General features: G+C 45.8%; 1 protein-coding gene across 3 annotated transcripts in view; it reads left to right on the top strand.

The window, feature by feature from the left end:
* Positions 1-9,866: 9,866 nt before the first annotated feature.
* SLC23A2 (solute carrier family 23 member 2) overlaps positions 9,867-20,704 on the top strand; it is a 57,903-nt gene continuing 47,065 nt past the window's right edge. For 2 of the 3 annotated variants that reach the window (XM_067312574.1, XM_067312569.1), the window contains exon 1: positions 9,867-9,947. The gene's annotated coding sequence lies outside the window, so the exon portion shown is untranslated. The remainder of the gene's footprint in view (positions 9,948-20,704) is intronic. The other variant, XM_067312572.1, reaches the window with a different exon arrangement.

Raw genomic sequence — 20,704 nt, 5'->3', positions numbered from 1 at the left:
GATGTTCAGGCTTCTATTGCCTGTCCAGCAGTGTACCTAATACCCCGTGTTCATTTTTTCTTACCGAATAGCCTAAGTTTACATTTATTTTGGAAGAGTGCAAAATTTTACTGCTTTTTTTTTTTTTTTTTTTTTTTGCTGCTGCCCCCTCAGTGGCAGCCGAGCACCAAAGCTTGAGCTGGGAATGACCAGGGTGGCACGAGGGAGCCTCGGCTGGGCCCTGTGGTGGTTACACTGGGACCAACTTGCTGGTTAGCGATGCTGCTGCACGTGGAGGACGTGTCCTGGGTACTGGAGGGCGAGGGACGGAGCTGCCAGAGCCCAGGGTCACCGCAGGACCCAAGCCAGCTGCACGGGGAGGCCTGGCATGCTCTTGCTGCTCTAATTGCTGGAAACAGCATCCCTGAGCCGCAGGTGCTTTAGTTTCGCTGATATGCAGAGCCTGGTGCAGCCCCGTATAGCAGGTTTGAGCATAATCACTGCTGTCGGCTCTTTTTTTAATGCTTTCCCCAAAGCACCAGCCCCAGGCATTACGTGCGCGCGGAGGCATTGCTGCTCTGCTTCTCAGCGGTGCCGGTGCCCACGTGCTGCCGTGCCGGTGCTGCTGAGCAGACACGTTACGACAGCATCTTTCTGGTTTTTCCTCCCACTCCTGCCCCCCCAGGGGCCTGTTTCACGCGCCGCACGTGCGATTCCCGCGGCTGGCTCGGCTCCTTTGCAGCCTCGCCTGAGCTCCCCCAATACCTGGCTGTACCACTGCTGCCAACCCCCCCGTTAACGGCTGTGCTCCTCCGCTCCCCTTCTGCAAAACAGGGGTGTCAGGGATCTGGGAAGAACTGACTGACTCATTACAGTGATGAGGCTAATAGGAAAACCCCAGTGAAGAAGATCCTGGTTCTAGAGCAGGGCTTGAATGACAAATAAGGCGCAGGCCTAACACTGATGAATGAGGATAATACTGAACAGCTATTGCCTTTATTGAGCATCATCCATCCTGGGCACTCGGCGAGGCAGCTGCCTCGGAGAAAAAAATAGTCTGCATTTATATAGCTCGATGGGGTGTTATTATGCGCAGAAGCTTTGGAGCAAGAACAAGCACCCATATTTCAGGCTTTTTCTCCAGCCCGTGAGTGCCTGAATTCATATCCCCAGTCATGTCCTTCTATCGCTGTTCTGTGCGTGGTGCATTTATGATTATGTCCTTATTTTAATACCGTAATGGTGCCAGAGAGACATTTGGAAACACAATTCCGGGGCCCCTGAAGGCTGAGTTAGCAACAGTCCCAGAGAAATCCCCCCAAATGTGTTTTTATTTATGAAAGCGAAGACTCATTTTCAGTCAATCCCATGATTTTTTAAAGTGGGTGAAGCTAATGAAATTTCCTGAGCATGGTCACATCAGAGCAATGTCTAGGCAAAGCTCTTGGAAACCTCTGGGTGAAGAAATTCAGGGGATGCCCTGGGTGGCTGCAGACAGGAACAGCAAGATGTGAAAATCAATGCCGCACCCAAAAGGACTTTCCCTGTCTCCGCTTTGCCATGGTTCAGCGCTAGCAGCGCCTTGTATGCCCTTGGTCCTCCTCTTCCCGTGCAAGTACCGTGATGGGGAAGCCTCTACCCGGCCTTCCCACCAGCTATGTCGTGCCAGTCAGCCTTCAGCAGCAGCCGAATGTGCTGTCAGCTCTCGGATGCGAGCCGGTACTGCAGCCCCATCCGGGGAACAGGGGCATGAAGACGCCAGGCAGCACCTTTCCTTGAACTATATATGTCACTTGGCATCGTTATTGCTGCTGCTTTCCGAGGTTTTCCCGTGTGTGCTCGCTGATGGAGGCTCACAGGCTGGTGAGAAGAGAGACGCCATCGCCGGTCCCGCGGTGATGGAGCGAGAGGGAGCGTGGGCGTCTCTCCTGCTTTTCGCGGCAGGGATCTGTGTTTCCTCTCAACAACCCTGCGCCAAGGCCCAGCTGGATGTCGCACCCTCCGAGGGCTGAGGAATCCGCCCGCAGAGCCGGCGGATGGGCTGCCCCATGGGCTTGTTACTGATTTTGTCCCCAAAGAAAAATATTTTAGTATAAGCCATGTGAAACGTGCAGAGAGAAGGGAGAGGGTGATGACTCACTTGGAGCACGCTGGATGTGTCCCGTGCACTATAAATACGGCCGTAAAACAAATGCTTTGTTTGAACCAACAGCGCAATCTGCAGCATCTCCAGGGCTTCTCTGGTTCCCGTGCTGAGAGCGCACCGAGATGAGCCCTGCGGCGGGGTCTGCTTTCTCTCTGTCGCCTCCAATTAGCCAAATTCAGGGACGTTTGCCACCGAGAGGCTCAGTGCTATGCCACCGCTCTCATAGTGGCATGGATTTGACCTGGTGTAAGAGAAGACATAGAAACCCTGCGGGGCAGGAAGAGATGACTTGGCACAACAGCTCCATCCCTCCTAATCAGTTTTCCGCTCCGCTCACGCTGGGGTCTAAACGCGTTTCTCCGCACTCCTCCCCTGGGCGACTCCTTAAAAGCCCTGAGCACCAGCCCGTTGGCACCACGGCTCCCCGCGTCTTCCCCCTCTCCCCGGCCGGCTCCCTGAGCCTTCTCCTCGCCTTCCCTGGGGGCGTTCATCCCGCTCTTCTCCTGCAGGATCTCCACCTGCAAGTCGCCTCCGGGACTCCCGGCATCTCCTGCCTTTCTGCCGTCTTCTCCTCGCCATCCTCTGGAGTTGCAGCTCAGTGGTGAGTGCGAATTGCCTGGCCCTCGGGTCTCTCCGACCCCCCAGCAGCTAGCAGAGGAGTCCTCCTTTGGTGTGCCGCCTCCGGCAATCCTTGCCCTCGTTTTCCTCTTCTCTAGCTGGCGAAGACTGCAGGCAAAGAACCTTCTTCATCTTTTTTTCTTAGCCTTCAGCCTCAGTTATGCCCTTGCGCTGCGAGGAAATTGCTGCTTTCAGTTGCAGCTTGGAAGAACTGTGGTATGCCATGTTCCGCCTTAACCGTGCGAAACGCAGGTGTGCACGTCCACAGGGTTGCTTTTCTCTCCTTCCTTAATACGGAAGCAGCTTGAGGATTTTTAGGAAGGCTGGATTTAGCTAAAAATAGTCCAGGCAGTTCAGTGGGCCACAGCAGATTCCTTCCTCCCAAGAGAATTGGCTTTGTTCTGAGGTGGAGCCAAGGGTCAAGGTTTAAGGAAGAAAAGAAAAAAAAAAAAAAAAAAAAAGCTAAATTGTGGATTAGAAAAGATTACTTCCAAATAATTGTATGGACCTTTCACTGCTGCGGCCTGGCTGTTTGCTTCTCCAGGCTTAGACTTTGGTGTGTGCTGGTTGGGCATACATTACTTTGAGGCCTTCTCCCCATGCTTTCACCCGTGTCTTGGGAGGTGTTAAGAAACTTCTTTCAAGGCAATTATTAGGAGGTCTTTTTTGTGGCCAGAGCTTACTCATGGCAAGAATCAGGAAGCGAACGTTTCCTTCCTGTCTTGGCTGCGTGTTGTACTTGTGGATATGGAGCCGTGATGCTTCCCTCCATCTCTGGAGCGGTGTAAAGGCTGCTCGCGGAGCTCGTCTCCCTGGTAGCACCATGGACCTACAGGATCCGTATATAATTTCTGCAGTCCTGCTGCAGCTACGGTAAGGAACAAAATTGCAATGAATCTTCCCTGAGAAGGCTCTTTCTGCTCCTGCAAAATAGCAGTTTTGGCACAGAAAGCATAAATTCTGTGGGGGAATCACCATTGTAGCCTGAGCTGGCAAAAGGAAGGGGAAAAAAAAAATCCACTAGTCACCACTAATTAGTTTTATTTTGAAATATTTACTTGGACTGAAGTAGTAGCTGCTCTTAAGTCTTTAAAGGATTAGCTGCCTGCTAGTCTGTAGTGCCTGCAACCATTTATTTAAGCAGTTGCTGCAAATCATGCTGTTAACCTGTCATGCAAGGTTTTAACCTTTCTTTTCTCGTCAGTGAGAAATGCGTAGTGCGCACGGTCTTGCTGACGTGACAGTGGGGAGTTAATACATCCGCAGTCGGGTCCTCTGGGTTCTTTCCCCAGCTTAAAATCCTTCTGGAAGGAGCTGAAAGATAGGAGATGAGAACAGTAATAATTCGGTACTTTATCACGAAGCCTGGCTAACGAGGGTTGTAGAAAGCTCGGGAAACATGAGATGCTTGCAGAAACCCCTACCATGAAGACTTCCACCTCTGAGCTTGTCCATGGCGTGTTGCACAACGCCGTCCTCTCCAGGGAGGATGTCACGTTTCCGTTGCGCCGTGCCCCCGTATCGTCATATCGTGTTGCGTCACTTCTAATGCAAGTGGTCGAAGCAATATAAAACCCAGCCGCCGGGGAAGGGCTCACACATGCAAGAGCATCGGCTTCTGAGATAAAAGCCATATTCAGCAGAGGAAAACTCGTGTGGATTTAGGGAAGCTTCCCGCAGGACCTTGACGTGAAATGTTGGACCAAATTCTTAGCTGGCACGAACTAACTTCAACCGGAGAGGCCAATTTGATAGAAAACAGACTTTCTTTGTGTAAGAGGTTTGGACAAGAGAGGTCTGCTTTGCTCAGCTCCTTCTTTAGTAGTAGTAGTCTCACCTAAGCAAGGATTATTTCAAACTCTTATGCATATTGTATATTTAGTGCAAAAGGGGAAGACCTCAGATCCTTAAAGCTACAAATACTAATCAGCATCACTGTATAATTTTCTAATAATTATTTTCATTGATATGTCATTAGAAAAAGTCTACCCGCTCCTACAATATTCATGTTTCTTGTCTCTCCTAATACTAACAGTAAATGTAGCAGCATGACTTTTTTCACTGCTATTTTGGGTTCTTCTTTTCTGGGCCAAGTGTCTTATTTTCTGTGTATCTGATGTTGCAGGTCAAGGGGATTCTCTCTTGCAAGGACTTTTATTTAATGATACTGCACCAGACTGCTTGGCAGTTGTTAAGAGTAGCAGAGAGGTGGGACTTCTGCACGTGGAGCAGGCAGGCAAGGAGTTAACTAGATGAAGGGCAATTTGCGGAGACAACTCGGAGTTCATCCTTCCGGGCTCTGCTATGGATTTCCTTTATGTCCTTTCATCTGTCGGAGCCTCGGCTCTGGTAAAAGGGCTGCTAGTCCTTCCTTCTTCTATTTTTATTTAGACCGTGAGCCCTTCGAGGCATGGACTGCAGCTTAACCTGCGTGCAGCGGCACAGTGGGAAAGCTCTGTCGGGAGGGAGCTATAAATAGTGAGCCTGTCCACCCCTGTGGCATCCACGCTTGCTATAATTGCCTGGTTTGCACTCCTGCGACAAGTGTTAGTTCAGCTGTCGGGGAAAGGAGGAACTGAAAAGTATTGCCACAGACTGCTTCCAGCTCTCGATTTGCCCATTTAGCTTTGGTTAGGGCCCAGTTCTCCCTTCTGCCTCGGGAAGTTCTTCTTTTTCTGGCCGAGCAAATGAAGATTCCCGGCAAAGCATCTATTCAGACAGTCCAATTTCAGAAAAAGCTTTTAGCAGGCTTGCTGTGGTGCTGCCCGTTTCCATCTTTAACCCATGCCTCTGCGCAGCGCTCGTTTATTTTGTGTTTTGCCACTCCCTGTTGCAGAATCAACCCCCTGCCCAATCATTCTCCTACCGTTCCTGACGTCGCTGTGTGCTTCTGTTATCAGGCAGCTACACGATGAATTAAATGAGTCATGGGGAGACGGGGGATAAAAGCAATGACAAAGTCCAAGATCATCCTTCCTGTCTGAGCAGATTGTGGATGTTCTTTCAAAATTGCTTGCAAGTGTGTTCCGGTAATGAAAGGTTGGACAGGGCTCCTCTCCGCTTTCACTTCTCAGCTGAGATTATGAGTAAGCCATCACAAGTGCGCTGCTGTCTGTTCTTTGCAAAGTGAAGGACCTTCTTTTGAACTCCCTGAGGAGGTGGTTTAAGAAAACCTGCTTCATTCTGTGCTGCAAAAGCCCTCTAATGGGATGGCACGTGGCTCTTGGAGCACTCCGTGTCCACACCCTTCTACAAGCAGATTAAGTTGAAATAAGTCACACTCTGGCCTGATCCTGCCTACGCATGTGTCATCAGAAGCTGCACTTTATCACCGCAGCTTTGAACAACAGCCACACGTGGAGCTGACGCAAAGTGGCAAAGCCCAACTTGTCTCTTGCCTGGAGATCTCTTCTCCGAACAACAGAGCCTTCATCAGACGGGGAGCCGCAAGCAAAACGCCAGCGTGGATGTGCACCGGCAAGGCGATCGCGTCAGGAGCTGTCAGCCCCGGGTTCCTGCGCTGCCTTTTCTGCTGCCGCAACATCTCTGAGCGAGGAGATGTGGCTCGAGCAATTCAGCAGCGTTGGCAGCTAGAAACTGGCAGGGAAGGAGAACAGGGAGGATAAATCCCCTTTTCCGCTGCCCCTCCTGCTCGCACTCCTCCCAGCATATAAGGCACTCTCCCTGCTAGTTGCAAGGATAATGCTCGTAAAACCAGGCGCGGGAACGAACTCGGAGGTGAGTAAGCACATCTCCTGCTTCCCCTGCCAAATACAGGCCTCGCTCCTGACTCAGCGAGCTAAATCTCAGCTCTTCAGTACAGCCCCTGAGGTACTAGACATAACAGCATCAAGAAAATTAGCTATTCATCCAAAGCATGAGCTGTCAGGTTGAATTAGCGTTACTGTAAGTGTCCTTGAAAGCTGTTACTGCCCATATTCATTGAAAATGTTTGCATGAGGGTCGTGTGGCCGATGTGCCCCGAGCAGCCTTACAGCGAGAAGCGCAGGAAGCTGTTCTGGGTTTTGTACCCTGCTGGCTTCCGAAATCTGGGCTCCGTTTGCAAAATATTTTGCATATACAAAAATGAAGGAAGGTCTTCTCTCCCCAAAAGCTACCAGGGATAAAGCTATCTTGATGCTAACAGCAGGGATCTAGCAATTCTGCAGCTATGCAGATTTTTTCTCCTATTCCGCTATTGATTTCTTATTTGAACTTGGGCAACTGTAACTTTGCAACCTCTGCTATTTATCTTTCTGTATAGCAAGCACAGCAATACATCTCCCTCTTGGATTGCTGTCTGAGGCCTCAGTAATTTGAGTGCTTGGACCAGAGTAGTCCAAGTTTGAGATCCTTGGACCAAAAGTCCTATTTGCTATTAAGGGCACTTTGTGCTAATTAAACCTCATAAAACTCTTCCTGAGTCTTACTATCGCCATTCTGCAGATGACAAAACTGAGGATTTAGCTCTGATGATGGACTACGAAGTATGTCATTCAGTGTTTAAAAACAGGTCTTACAAAGGAATAACTCTTTTGCGAGCTGCAATTTCATATTACATTATGGAGGGGAGGAACAGCAATCAAGTCACGATTCTCCCCAAGATCAACCATAAGTATATGTAGGTCAAGGAACCTGAGACGGTGTTTTCCACTAGGTGGTGATAGACAGCATTTTTTAAGAGGGGTTGTCCACTCTCCCTTTCTTGATGTTATGGCATATAAACCCCGTGTCTGTCCAGTTCAGTATTCTCTTCCACACATTTGCTGCTCTGTATTTTAGAGGAAGATGCAAAAATGTGACTGCTGGTGAGTTTTAAACAACCTTTCCTCAAGGAGCTTGCTTCCTCCTCCCAGGCAGCCACTGAGATACCGGAGGGTTAGTTTTTATTCTATATAATCTGGTAATGGAGATTCTTATTATCCGTATTCATGTCCTGTGCTGAGTTGTTCTCAGCTCTTGGACTCCATCTCTGGTATTCACGTAGGAGGTCGTTAATTCGATGTGAGGAAAATTACTGTTTTGTCTGTTTCTTTGTTTTCCTGATTTTTGACAACATAAATCAGGATAGGGAATTGCAAATGAGCTACCGAACCCAGATTCCAGAGCAATCCTCTCCGGATGTAATTGGACGTGAAGTTTTCATTTGGTCTTTGGGAGCTCCTGTGCTCAGATCAATGATTTGCCCTGGGATTTTGTCCCAGGCAGTAGCTAGAATGGAGGGGAAGAGCCTCCTGACTTTTTTTAATGTCCTGAATAATAATTTCAGTAACACACAAACAGTTACCAAAGGGCAGGTTCTCTCTAATTTTCTTTTCCTCTCTAATGCGACAAAAATGGTTTGACCAAAATGAGGCGGCACTTTGGCTTAACCTGGAAATCTTGAACAAACAGTGGAGATGCCAGCCAAAAAGATTTCAACATTTAAATTTACGTCGGTACCATGTGTTGCATCTCAGGAAAACCCTGACCTTCCCCAGCCCTGTCTTTACCATTTTCGTTTTACAGAGCCACGAGAAAACAAGCAAAATAACACATTGGGGAACATGTTCTTTAAAGGTTACCCCCGAGTATCGCAATATTGCACTCTCTGGCTGCAGGGAAGGATGCACAACCCAGGGTAAAGGCTCGATGGTCCCACAATAATACCTCTTTATGGAGCTTTAGAGTTTCACGTGGGCACAACCTCGCCGCAAAATCAAGTCCCTACTTGCGCGCTGCTGTTAAGAGATGTTCCAGTAATTCAGGCGGGCAGATATCGCAAAATAAGTATTTGCTCATGCATCTTCTAATCATTACTACGGTGATTACATTAATATAATATTTAGCCTGCATTATGAAAGCAAGCGTAATGAGTGATTAATACAAAGAACGGGGGAGGGATTGGGAATGCAGGATTATTCTTCAGCATTTTAGGAGCAGTCGCAGGAGTTCAGGACTGGTTGGGAGCAATTGCGGGAGGAATGGGGGCTGTATTTCTTAGACACCGGTTGAATTGGGAAGCCAGGCATAGACCTGCCGTTGAGACCGTCTAGACGCAGCAGCGCCTCACCTGTGCAGGTAAATCCCCGCGCGAGCGCGAAGGATCTCCCATCTCCTTTGTTCAGATAATCTCCTGGATTAGCTGTATTTTATGAAGGGAAATTGCACAGGGAAGCTCTTGCCTTTAGGATCCCCAAGGCTTGTGCAGAATAACTGATCACTGCTAATTTCTCCTGATAGTCCCTATACCCGCTGTTGTCGGGAAGGACACGCACGGACGGACGGACGCACGGACCTCCCTGTGTCTCGATGACTTTTCCGACTCGCTTGTGGGCCTGTGACTCATTCGAGGCAGAAAGTCGCTGAATGCATTTATAAATAACTCGTGGGCCTTTCCTACATTTTAATAACAAGAATGGTATATGCCGATAATCGCAGCAAATAAGTCTACAGTGGAGCAGAGCGACGGCATAAATTGGGCCCCAGGTCCCTGAAGAAGCAAAAAGAGGCTGCTCGGCCAGTTTGGTTTTGTTTCTTTCTGAACCTTTACAGCACAGAAAGTCACTGGGAAAAGGTAATTTATGTATTTAAGAGGGGCGAAGGGCCGAAACAAGCCGGGGTGTGCTTGACGCCTGGGGTTGCGGGGGGTCTGGCTGCGTCGAATTCGATCCTTGCCGCCACCTCGCAGTCCCGCGGCGCTTGTGTCACGGCCCCGCGCTGAAACGCCCTGGCAAACAGAGTCTGTCGGCGTTTAAAAGCCGCGTTAAGCACACACACGTATGTGAATGAAGAGTTATCGAAGCCAAGGGGGAATTTTCAGTGCAGCCGGCGCGCGGGGAGGACGTGTCCGCTCTGGGTTTCGAAGCGGGATGTGTCTGGCAGCGCTCAGCGCCCCGCAGCCATCGAAGATTTATTTTATTTATTTATTTACTTATTTAATTGGCTTTAATGAGGTTTTTAAGGGGAAGGGCCGCGCTGCCCCCTCAGGCCGCGGGGCCGCCATGGCGCCGGGCCCTGAGGGCAGCGCAACGGCGCGGGGCGGGCCGGCGGCGGGCGCCATCTTGTCGGGGCGGAGCGGGGCCCGTCCCGCCCCCGTGCTCTGCCTGCCGGGGCGGCCCCGGCCCCGCCGCACTCGCCGCTGCCGACGGAGCGGAGCGGGAGCGGGAGCCCGAGCCGCCGCCGCCGCCGCCGCCCTCAGCGCCATTGCCGCCCGCTATGGCAGGTGAGCCCGCCCCCCCCCTTCCCCTTCCTCCTCCTCTTCCTCCCCCCCCGAGGGAGAAGCCCCCGCCGCGCCGCCCGCCCTTCAGCCCGCCGCGGTCGCCGCCGCCGCCCGCTGTCACCTCCGTCCCCTCCGCCGCCGCCCTCCATCCCCGGCCCCCGCGGGGGCTCCCGCCGCCGCCCCGCCATCACGCCGGCTCCCCCCCTTCCCCTCACCGCGGGGGTCCACCATGTTGCTAGGCTGCGCTTCACCTTGCCTCCCCCCGCCGGTGTCACCCGTGCCGCTCCTGCCTTCCCTCCTGATTATTATTATTTTTTAATGGCTATTAGCGTTTTTTAAACTCCGTCTCCTCCGGGCGGGCGTTTTCTGTGGGGCGTCGCGCCCAGCCCGCGCTGTCTGTGGGGGGGGGAAGCGGCATCTACCTGATGGCGCGGCCTGCGTTACCTCGGCGGCGGCTCCGCACGCCTCACCTCGGGGAAGGCTGGTCGCTGATCCTCCCTTCATCTTAGTTTGTATTTCGAAGGGGTGGATGTTATCTTCTCCGTTCCGCGTAGATCATCCCTTTAAAAAAAAAAATTTTTTTTTTAATTATTATTTATTATTTGAAACAAAATGGGTGGCAGAGTCGCTGGGCTTGCAAATGGGATGAAGAATGCAGGTTAATTCTCTGCTGGTCCTGAAGGGGTGGGCTGCTCCTCCTCGTCTGATCCCCTGCTCCTGCTATGCTTGGAGGCGGCTTTTTTTTTTTTTAATAATTATTTTATTTTTTAATAATTTATTCGGTAGTGCGAGGTCGAGGCATTGAATATTTGTGTTTTAGGGGTTTTTCACTCACAGACCCTGTTGGGTGTCACGCACAGTTTTCTTTTGTTTTAAGGTGTATTTTTGTCAGAAGTAAGTGCTGTGGGTGACGGAAAAATCCCGAACAAAGCTTGTTCTTAGCCTTTGATTAGATTTCATTACTTAACATTAATGACTACATACCTATACGCTGCATTTCCGTTGTTAGTGGGTTTTTTTTTTAATTCTTAATAGAAGCAAAAAAAAAGGTGAAAATGTAGGGAGAGACTCATTACAGAATTTAATTCCTGCCCTTTCATTTTGAAGCCATCGTCATGTCGTAGACTGAGATGACAAACACTTAGCACAGTTTCGGGTCTGCTCTTGCCATGTATTATATCCCTTAACCTCTCTAGGTAAGTGATGGACTGGGGCTGGCACCCTGAAAGGGAGTTGCAGGCAGAGCCGGTAGAAGATTCTGGCAGGAAAGGGAAATCCCCAGATGGTTTTTAGGACAAGGTAAAGATCTTGCGTATTAATTCTTTTCCATCTTATTATTTGCTGCATACAGCTGACTCTTTCAGCATGAGCTCGGTGCCAGGTAAATGCTAGGCTCCCTGTTTTTGTTGAACTTGAACAGCTAAAACGTGAAAATTGCCAAATGCTCTGTTTTCACGGGGTGCTTGGTATGTCTGCGTATCCTCCCAGCTGTGATTGTGGCGTGGTATTGCGATACTAGAGCAAGCTTTAAATTGCCTAGTTTAAGCTTAAAAGATTGGTTGGTTTGGTTAGCGGTCTTCCTGGCACCTGGAGTTTGATGCAGGCTGTAAAATGTGACAGAAAAGCAGAATAAATGCTAGAGCAATTAGCTGCTGGTGTGCTGCACGCTGCCAGAGCTTGACGTATGCTGTGCACCTTGATCTGCCTAGTGATTTCGCTATAGATAAGGGATTATTGCAACAAGTAGCTCAGATTAGTAAACTGGAAAACAATCCTTGAGATATGTAGAACGATTGGATTAATAGTTGATGAGCTCTTATAACCCTGCTCCTAGCTTCAAGTCACAGTCCAGATAGCTTGAGTTCAGAGCAATATTAATATGGAGTTGCACCGAAGCAAACTCAACCTTGGGTTAACAATGAAGTTAAACGAGCCCTGGGATTTTTATCATGGGTTAGCCAACTGGATTAACCAATCCTTTAGCTTTAGTAAAGATGCATATAGGAGTTGAAGATGTCAATAAGGGAAGGAGCGAGGGACTGCTTTTCTCCAAGGTGGGCTGGGTTCCTGCTGTTCCTTAACAGGCCACATTTGTATGGTTTAAAATCCATCCCAGTCTGTTACTTGTGTCTCAACCTTGCTCTTAGCTGGGCTTAAATTCTGTGAGTTGCTTTCTCAAGGCACCTGCGGCTCTCTTGTTGAGTGGATGTAAGGAGCAGGATGGAAGTTAGGTCCTCTGAACATGGCCTCATGCTTATTCTCACTCTTCAATAAGAAAACAAATCTGGGGGGGAAACGGCTTTTCAAATAGGAGAATAATTTGGGCTGCAGGTTGATGAATGTTTCTTCTGGGGATGGCACCAGTTTAAGCAGCCCCCATCCATCACGGGCTGCATGTTCTGAGCCTTTCAGCGACCCCTCCGTGGTGCTGCCACAGTTGTCCATGTTGTTGCTCAGTGAGTAAGGTCAAGAAGCTGTTTGATGAGCCTTTTTTTTTTTCTTGCCTTGTTTTTATTTTGAAGTAATATTTGTTGGGACAATTTTTACCCGCTCCTTGCCCTTCCTGAGCTACAGGTAGGCTTGTTTGTACGTCCTTAAAGCCATATTGAATGATGTCTGTGGTTTCCGTTTTTCTTTTTTTTAAGACGACTAGTATTAGAATTTAAATGCCCTCTGTACTAGAAGCTAATGGGGAGTTGAATTCCAGTGGAAAAATAAAGGTCATGTCTTTGTTAGTATTGGTTGGAAACAATTTTCTTCAGGGTGAGCTTAAGCTAAGAACAGTGTTTTGTTTGTGGATTTTTTTTTTCTTTTTCCAAAAGAAATGATACCACTGGGTTTTCCCCCTATTTCTTTGAAAGACTCTATAGGAGAAGCTGCATTTGTGTGTCATTTACTATTTCAAGGTTTTTTTAATTGGGTATTTGGGGGATTTTGAGTTGGGTTCTCTTTCTTTGAGTCTGTTCATATATTGGACTTTTTTCCTTCCCAGTATAACCAAAACTGTAAACTTCCTCAGTATAATGGACTTTCCTATTTTGATGTCACATGGCTTTGTTAGGTGCTGTTTAGGTTGGCTGGAGACTGTTCAGAATTAAATGGGTGAAACTTCACCCTTTTTTTAGTATGGATTCCTCAAGAAGTGCCTGCTAAACTGCTGTAATGACCCAGTCTGAACTACAGCAGTTAACCTCTTCTAATCCTTGTGTCTACAAGGGGAAGTAAACTGGCACACCCTTGAGAGCTATTCCAGTTCATCTCAGATCACAAGGTGATGTCCCGTGCAGGACTATTTTGGAAGAGGTAATAACCTCTGTAGCTGTTCCTGTCAGTATCTTTGTGTGAACAAGGACACGGGCGGGGGGAAAAAATAGCAGGAAACTCAAGGCGGAAAAGGTTCCTTGGAGCCCTTTCTTGATAGGTTTGTTTGACTTTCAAACACTTCTTTATACATTTATCATCAAGGTAGCAAGAGAAAGTGCAGATGGCTCTGCAGAAAGGTTTTTCTTGGATCAAAGGTTCATGAATTGGTGAAAAAAGTTACTTTTATCAAGTTCTGTATTTATGAAGCCTTAGTGGTCATGAGACAGTCTGCCAGCAGTTAGTGTGTTTTATTTTACCTGAAAGCTGCAGGAGGAAAATATTGACAGTCAGGATGAGTAAAGGGATATGCATTATGATGCAGTGGAAGGCAGGAATAAAATAAATCATTTAAAAAGAAAGCTATTTGCCATGTTCCCTCGCTGCTCCCTGGGGTGAGGTGCATTAAGACATTGTGTTAACTTCGTGGTACTGCACATAATACTTCTATCAATATTGGGGAGTACGTTTTCATTACAGGCAAATATTTTTACTTGTTAAGTGGTCTTATGACAACATCTAGTGGAAGCCAGAACAGAAATCTGATGATATATGGGCATTTTCAAGTTATGGGAAGGAAATGTCTAGGTGTCCCCTTTTGTGTTTATTTTTGCAAACACAGGGAGAAAGTGTCTACCTTTGGACATCTGGGCACTATATAATTACCCCAATTAATTATTAATTATTATTAATTACCCCAATATTTATTTTATTTGAAATTAATTTAATTGTAACTTTTTTTTTTGGCAGTGGTAATTTGGCCAAAAGAAATATATTTTTTGGAAAGGGAATTAGGATTTTGAAACATCACTGGCACTTGGTGGGGGAAAGAAGTGGGAGGGGAAAACTAGTTTTCTGCTCTTTTCCTAGAGCTGCTTGCGATAAGAAGCATCATGCTGTAGTTTTCTTCCTTGCGCTAAAAATTGAGCTTTGTAATTTCTGTTGCCAACCATAGCAAGAAGAATGTAGACGGCATCAGAAATACAGTATACATAGCAATGTACCATCTCCCATATTTTTCTAATCCACTGTGTGCTCTCGGAGGTGATGCTTTTGAAGAGCTTGTTTTTTGGTACCGAATGTCATCATCGGTCTAGCAAATATCGAGTTGTTATTTGCCCTGGGTCTGCATAGAGCCTCGGCCGTTTCCTTGGCTGTGCAGCGGCCCCAGAGTAGTTGGGCTGAGCAGAGTTTGGAAACTCTGGGTTTGTTTCAGGGCAGAGGAATTGGCCGATGAAGTCCCGGCAGGCAAGAGAGTTAGGAAACGGGTGTTTTGGTTGTCCACATCCTGCATAGCTAGAGCGTAGTGAAATACTGTTTGTTTCTACCTGTTTCTTTGATTTTATTTTTTACGGAAGAATGAGCGGGCTGGAGGTAATTGTAAAATACTCTTCAACAGGCTTATAATTACAGATTCATCGATCTAAATCTACTTGTTCTTTGTTCTCAGACCAGAACAGAAAAGTACTTGTTCGGGAGGGTTGGAGGGGAATGTTACTGCGAATGCACTTACCGTCCGAGAGTCTGAGTCTGGTGGGCGTTCTTTTTTGGGGGGTGGGGGGGGTGGGGGTGGCTTTTGGTTTTGTTCCTTTAAAAAAGGTAACTGCTGAATTCAGGAGGGGATGAACTTTGTCCTGATCTGGCAAAAGAGAATTTCCAAAATTTCTTATCACGTTCGAGCAGCTGGGGACGCGTTTTTCCCCCTCCTCTCCCTGATCTATACTGTTAAGCATGCGAGAAAATTGGCATGTGCTGTATTACTGAGGTTGTGCCACACGCACCTTACCAGGATGGCAAAGTTGAATTTTATCTTGTGCATTATGGAGGCCAACGTATCTTGCCCTTCCGTATAAGTGATGTTTGATCTTGTGCTTGTGGCATCAAAATGCCAGGGAAAAAGAGCTCTGTCTGATAGTTGTATTTTTAAGAGAGCGTGGGAGCAGATCAGCCCAGTTGTGATTGTGTTTGAGGAGCTGTTAGCAGCAGCATGGTACCTATATTTTTAAGGCTCTGTGTCGTAGAAAAACAATGACAGAACTTGTTTATGTGTGTGCATGCACGTATATAGTAATCATTTTGGATGTAAAGCAATGTTTGCTTGTTATCTCCTTTGTGATTAAAAGCACCGAGGTCTTAATTCCCTTTTATGTTTGCTGTAGAGTAAAATTGCTTGCAGTATGAAGTCAAATTGATATAAATGGTGAAGCAGAGGTCGACTCAACATTTTTATGTTTTTGACTGTTTTTAAATCTAGTGACAGACAGAACTGACTTGGAATAGTCTGCGTGTCTCTAAAATTTGTGGTGTGAATTTATTTTCAAATCAAATTATTGTAGAGTTTGTGTTGTTTGAGCAGTTGGCAGAAGCCTTTTGAGCATGCATTGCAGATAGCAGGGAAGTGAAAAAGCAACTTAAGGGGGAGTTCTGTGTACTGACATTCCTGGGTATTAACCTCGTGTCTAGATGCCTTTAGTTAAGTTTAGGCTCTAAATGTAGTAACACATTTTAATTGGCCTTGCTCTTATTTGTTGCCTGGCCATGAAATAGCAGCCTAGGGCGGCAAAGCCTATTTTGGTGGTATGTGGGCTATTAGTACAACACTTATAAGATTGTAAAGGTTAAGAGAGTACAGTGCAGTTCTGAAGCTTTAATAGAAGGGTGCCTTAAACACTTAGTTTACTAAGTGTGCTCTTAGCTGTGTTTATATGATGAGGTGTTTAATGTGCCATTAGTGAGCTTGTCCCAGTCTTTCAGTGCTCTGAATGTCATTGTTGACCTAATATTAGCAGTGGAAGGGAACTGCTGGAAGACTTTGACCGTTGGAGTTTGCCATTAAGCACATTTTATTGATTACTATTTCTTTTCTAGCACAGAAGTAATGATCTTATTTTTTATTCCTTTTTCCTCTGGCCTTGTTACTATTATCACATATCTTTGTCTTGTATTTAAGCGTATAGTTCAGTGTTTCCATTTTGTGGTGCTAGTGGGAAAAAAAAAGTATGTGTGTATATGTTTTCATTAGTATACAAGATCCTATAGATGCTTTCAAGAAAAACAGGCACGTGACTGCTTGTTTTGACTTTCGCTTTTTATTTACAAGCTTGGAACAGCAATAAACTGCATTGAAAAGCTAGGAACTCTTTGTTTTGTGTGCTAAATAAAATGTCCCAAAGTTAATGGTTTTTAATTGACTGTGTTGTGATAAGCTTTGAGTTTTTGAGTGTTTGAATCCCAGTGGCAGGAAGAATCCCAAGTCCTGTGATTCTTTTTTGTGTATTAATTATCCTCTGTCTATAGATTCCTGTGTTCAGAGCCTTACTGTACCTTGGCAAAGGGAACACACCCTTGCTTTTGCAGATGACCATAAAAATTGTATTTGGAAAACTCTAAAGTGCCGGCTACTTCATGGGTTATAGCAGGCTTTTCTATTTTTAATACAAAATGAATTGTTTCTGAAAGTTGTTAAATGTTCCTGATTCAAGAAGCATCTCAAGGGTTGTATTTTAACAGATCAGGGATTTTGATGAAAACTTAAGAGTTTTCTGATGAACATCTCATTGTATAAATGCCAAACCAAAGAAATAATGTGGATTTGGGCTGACAAAAAATGAAATTGGAGCTCCAGATTCCTATTCTATAGGATCAAGCTGCAAGATAGAACTGCAGTTTTCTCATGCCGTTCTGTGTCTTTTCATATATAAGAACAATAAAAGTTACCAGCTGTTTGTCGCTATTGGAAGTATGTATTTGTAGCAGTATCATTTAATTTTGTGCACAGAACATTGCGAGTTCCATCTATTGTAAATACCGTTTTACTGGACTATGTTCAGGTTTGTTCAGACTGTTAGGCGCTCATCGATTACCTGTAGTTTTTTCTCCATTTAGAATGCTTTTAAAACAAACAAAAAAGTAGACAGATTAGAGGGGGGGAGGTAGTTGTGGGTGTTTTTTATGCCCAAATGTTCTGTTTTTGTTGTAGTAAAACAGTATATCTAGTTTATTTGTTCCTGAGGAAAGCTGAAAACAATGAGAACTGTGTGGTAATTTCAAAACGGAAAAATAAAACATGACTTGGTATAAATGATAACCTCTCGTGTTGACTGGCCCTAGCACTTGAATTTTCCTGGATGCCTGGCGGCATACAGAGGTCTGTAAACTCCGAGTCAGGCTCTTGCCCAGAGGATTTCGAACGAGCTGATGTTTGCACTGCCTGTCTGCTTTGTTTGCAAATATCTGAAAAAGGAAAGGAAGGAAACCTCAGCTCTGGTTGAGATGATGTGTGATCTTCCTCATAAAAACGTTGCTCTAAGCGGCCCATCGTGCGGAAGGGGCAGAAGGGCTACGATGGTGAGCCCTGAGCACTTGTGAGCGCACATTGCTAACGAGCCTTGGTCTTCTTTGGAAGGGACCAAACAGCTTTAAGCATCTTCATAAAAAGCACTAATAAGGCACAGCTAAAGCGAGCAAAGCTGTCAATTAAGCCTTCTATTAAGTTTCTTATTGTAGATGAGCCTAAAAAGCAAAAAAGCAGCTGACCTCTCATCCTAGGCTGCTCTGTTTTGAAAAAGATTTTATGATCACTATTAGCCCCATTTTAAATTGCGCTTAGGTGTACCGTTCCTTACTTTTGAAGCCTGCTGTGTTAAGATCCATGTGTAATTACTGTTTTTGTTCTGGAGGCTGTTGTGACAGATGAAGTTTTGTTGAATGGCAGGTAATAGATTTATTATGAAGACAGCACGGCGTGTGGGTATCTGCAGAGGAGAGTATATCTGTATTGGTCTTTCCTCCTCTTAATTATTAAAATGGAAAATTTTGTTTGAGGGCAGAATGTATAACTAAATGATACTACTCCAAATAATAGCGGCAAAGAAAACTTGCATTTTAAGTGATGCCAATTAAGTAAGAGTAATTGATTTTTTTTTTCTTTACTAGTGCAATACAGACATTTGCATAATAGCCCTAATGTTAAGATGCAGAAACCAGTAAGGTACAATATTGAAACCACAGTACGTTGGCTGCAAAATATGTTGCTTTACTGGCAAAAATCACAAGAAAAGTATTCCATTAAATGTTGCCAAAATATTTTTCATAAAAGGCTTGTCTTGCTGAAAAGAAAAGGCTTTCTTTCAATAAACTATAGCTGCTATAAATATTATTATAAGTAATTTGAACTCTGTCAAAATATTATACATTTCTGTGATTTCCTGAGCAATCAGTACAGTATTAAATGGACCATTCAATTTCTGTCGCTTCAGTTGGAGAAGAATTCACATAGCTCTTCTTAAACATTTTCTTTGCTCATAGGGATATTTAATGCATTTATTTATATTTAATGTGTTCTTAATTCAGGGCTTACATTTGGAAAAAAAACCAAAGCTATTGAGCTAAATTTTATCATGCATCTCTTCATGTTAGCGTGTTATGTGACACACCGGCTAGAAGTCTGCTACGTTTCAGCAGGTCCCTGTTGCCTCCTGTCTCTTACTAATTGTCCCCGTGCAGCGGCAGGACTGAATTTGTGATACCACGTGAACCTCTCGGGTAGCAAGCAGGGTTCCCAAGTGTAGATTTAGGAGGAGGTAAATCAAGATTGCAGAGTATGTAAACGCTTTCACCTAGCTATCTCTGAAATATGAGCATGGGAATTTAATGAGCAAGTCTGGTTAGACACAAGCCTGTCTGTAAACACTTCCAGCTTGTTGTGAAATTAATAAATTAGTAATTGGTTGGCTTAACTTGTGGGAATAAAATGCAGGGTTGCATACAGTTGTTTAGTGTGTGGGCAGAAAATAAGTAGTGCTGGTGCAACTTAAAAATCATTAGTGGCTGTAATTACTTGATTTTTCCCTGCGGAAGGATAAATGACTGGCAAACCATGCCATACTTTGTGACCAAAGCCCACGGGACAGACGGTTGGTCAACGGTTGCCGGTGGGAAAACCTCCGTGGCGATGGCTTAATTGCTTGCACCCTGCCTTTTGCCATGGAAGAGCCCCAGTTCGAGCAGAAAGAAATTCTCTTGCCGTTCCAGCATCGCAACAACTTACTTCTGGGTGGGTGTTGTAGTAGATGGGTCAAATACCCTCGCAGCAGTCAGTGCTCTGAAGCCAGAAGATATTTGGCCTGCAGGACTAACGGTGCCGTGTAACGCAGCGAAAGCTGCCTGCACGAAAGCACGCGAGGAATCATGCTGTCTCTCCCCCTCAGTGCTTGGAAGCCTAGAAACATTTTTCTCCTCTGCAAGTGGTATAAATTTGCCGATAATTCCCAGGAAAGCTTTCTTGAAATAATCTTGAAGGAATGAAAGGTCACTGAGCAAGGAGGGCATAACTCTCCCAAGTAGATAATTAAAAAGAAAATTAAAAAATGTGCTAAGTTTGAGATCGACTTGTGGCCATGCTTTGAAGATTAAAAGGGCTTTTTCGTTTCGGAGGAAGGCGGTTGGGATCAGCGGGAGGAGGAGCTGCGGTTGCTGTAGCAGTCGGGCAGTGCTGTGAAGCTGTATTTGCCATTTGCTTACTGAACCGTGAATGAGATACCAGGACCATTGAACAGAAGTATGACTATATGCTTGCTTTCCCCCCTTGAAAACTCTCCGTTTTGTAGCTAGAGCATTCTACCTGGCTGGTTACTATGTAGTGCAGGTGGATTTTTTTTAGGCATCCGAGCAAACAGCATATTGAGTTCAAAACTGTGCAAACAGGGTGTGTTTTGCCTTTAGAAAATGAAAATAGCAGTTACTTGCACTAAAGAATGGAACTTTCCAAGTTCTTTGCGCAGCCTGTAACCAGATCAGTCTGCTGTTCTTTTTAAAGAGACCTAGCCCACACTTCTGGAACCACTTGCAATCAAAAAAAAAAAAGATACATAAGCTAAAACATAAGTCATCACAACAGCAAAATAATATGAAGGTAACAGGGGAAAAAATGACAAAAGTGCAACCTTATCAGACATAATGGGCAGATGTTTCAAGTCTAGACTTAGAATATAAATTTGCATATCCCCACTGCATTTTGTTATTTGGGGCATTGAATGGGTCAGCGAGAGCGCCGTTGTGCTGATCGTGGGTTTTGGTATCTGTGGTCAGAACCCGTGAGCACACCTAGAAATGTTCCCGTGCTGTTTATGGAGCCAAAGAGATTGAAGTTGTAGGTGGGAAGTGTAATGGCAGAGTTTGAGTTTTTAGCTTATTAGGTTTAGGTTTATTAGGTCAGCTGCAATGTGTCTTGCTCCCTTGGCTGGGTTGCTGCATACTTTGTTTTGGGTGGCGTACTGTCTTTTCCGAAACATGTCAAAGTCGACAATGTTTTCCTGGGGCATCTGGGATCACTTGTAGGTAATGATACTCCAAGGGTTGCAGTCTGCAGCCTCACATGGTGCTGCATTTGACCAACAACC

Source organism: Apteryx mantelli, chromosome 29, assembly GCF_036417845.1.
Source record: "Apteryx mantelli isolate bAptMan1 chromosome 29, bAptMan1.hap1, whole genome shotgun sequence".
NCBI lineage: Eukaryota > Metazoa > Chordata > Aves > Apterygiformes > Apterygidae > Apteryx > Apteryx mantelli.
This window is presented reverse-complemented; position numbering and strand designations above follow the sequence as displayed.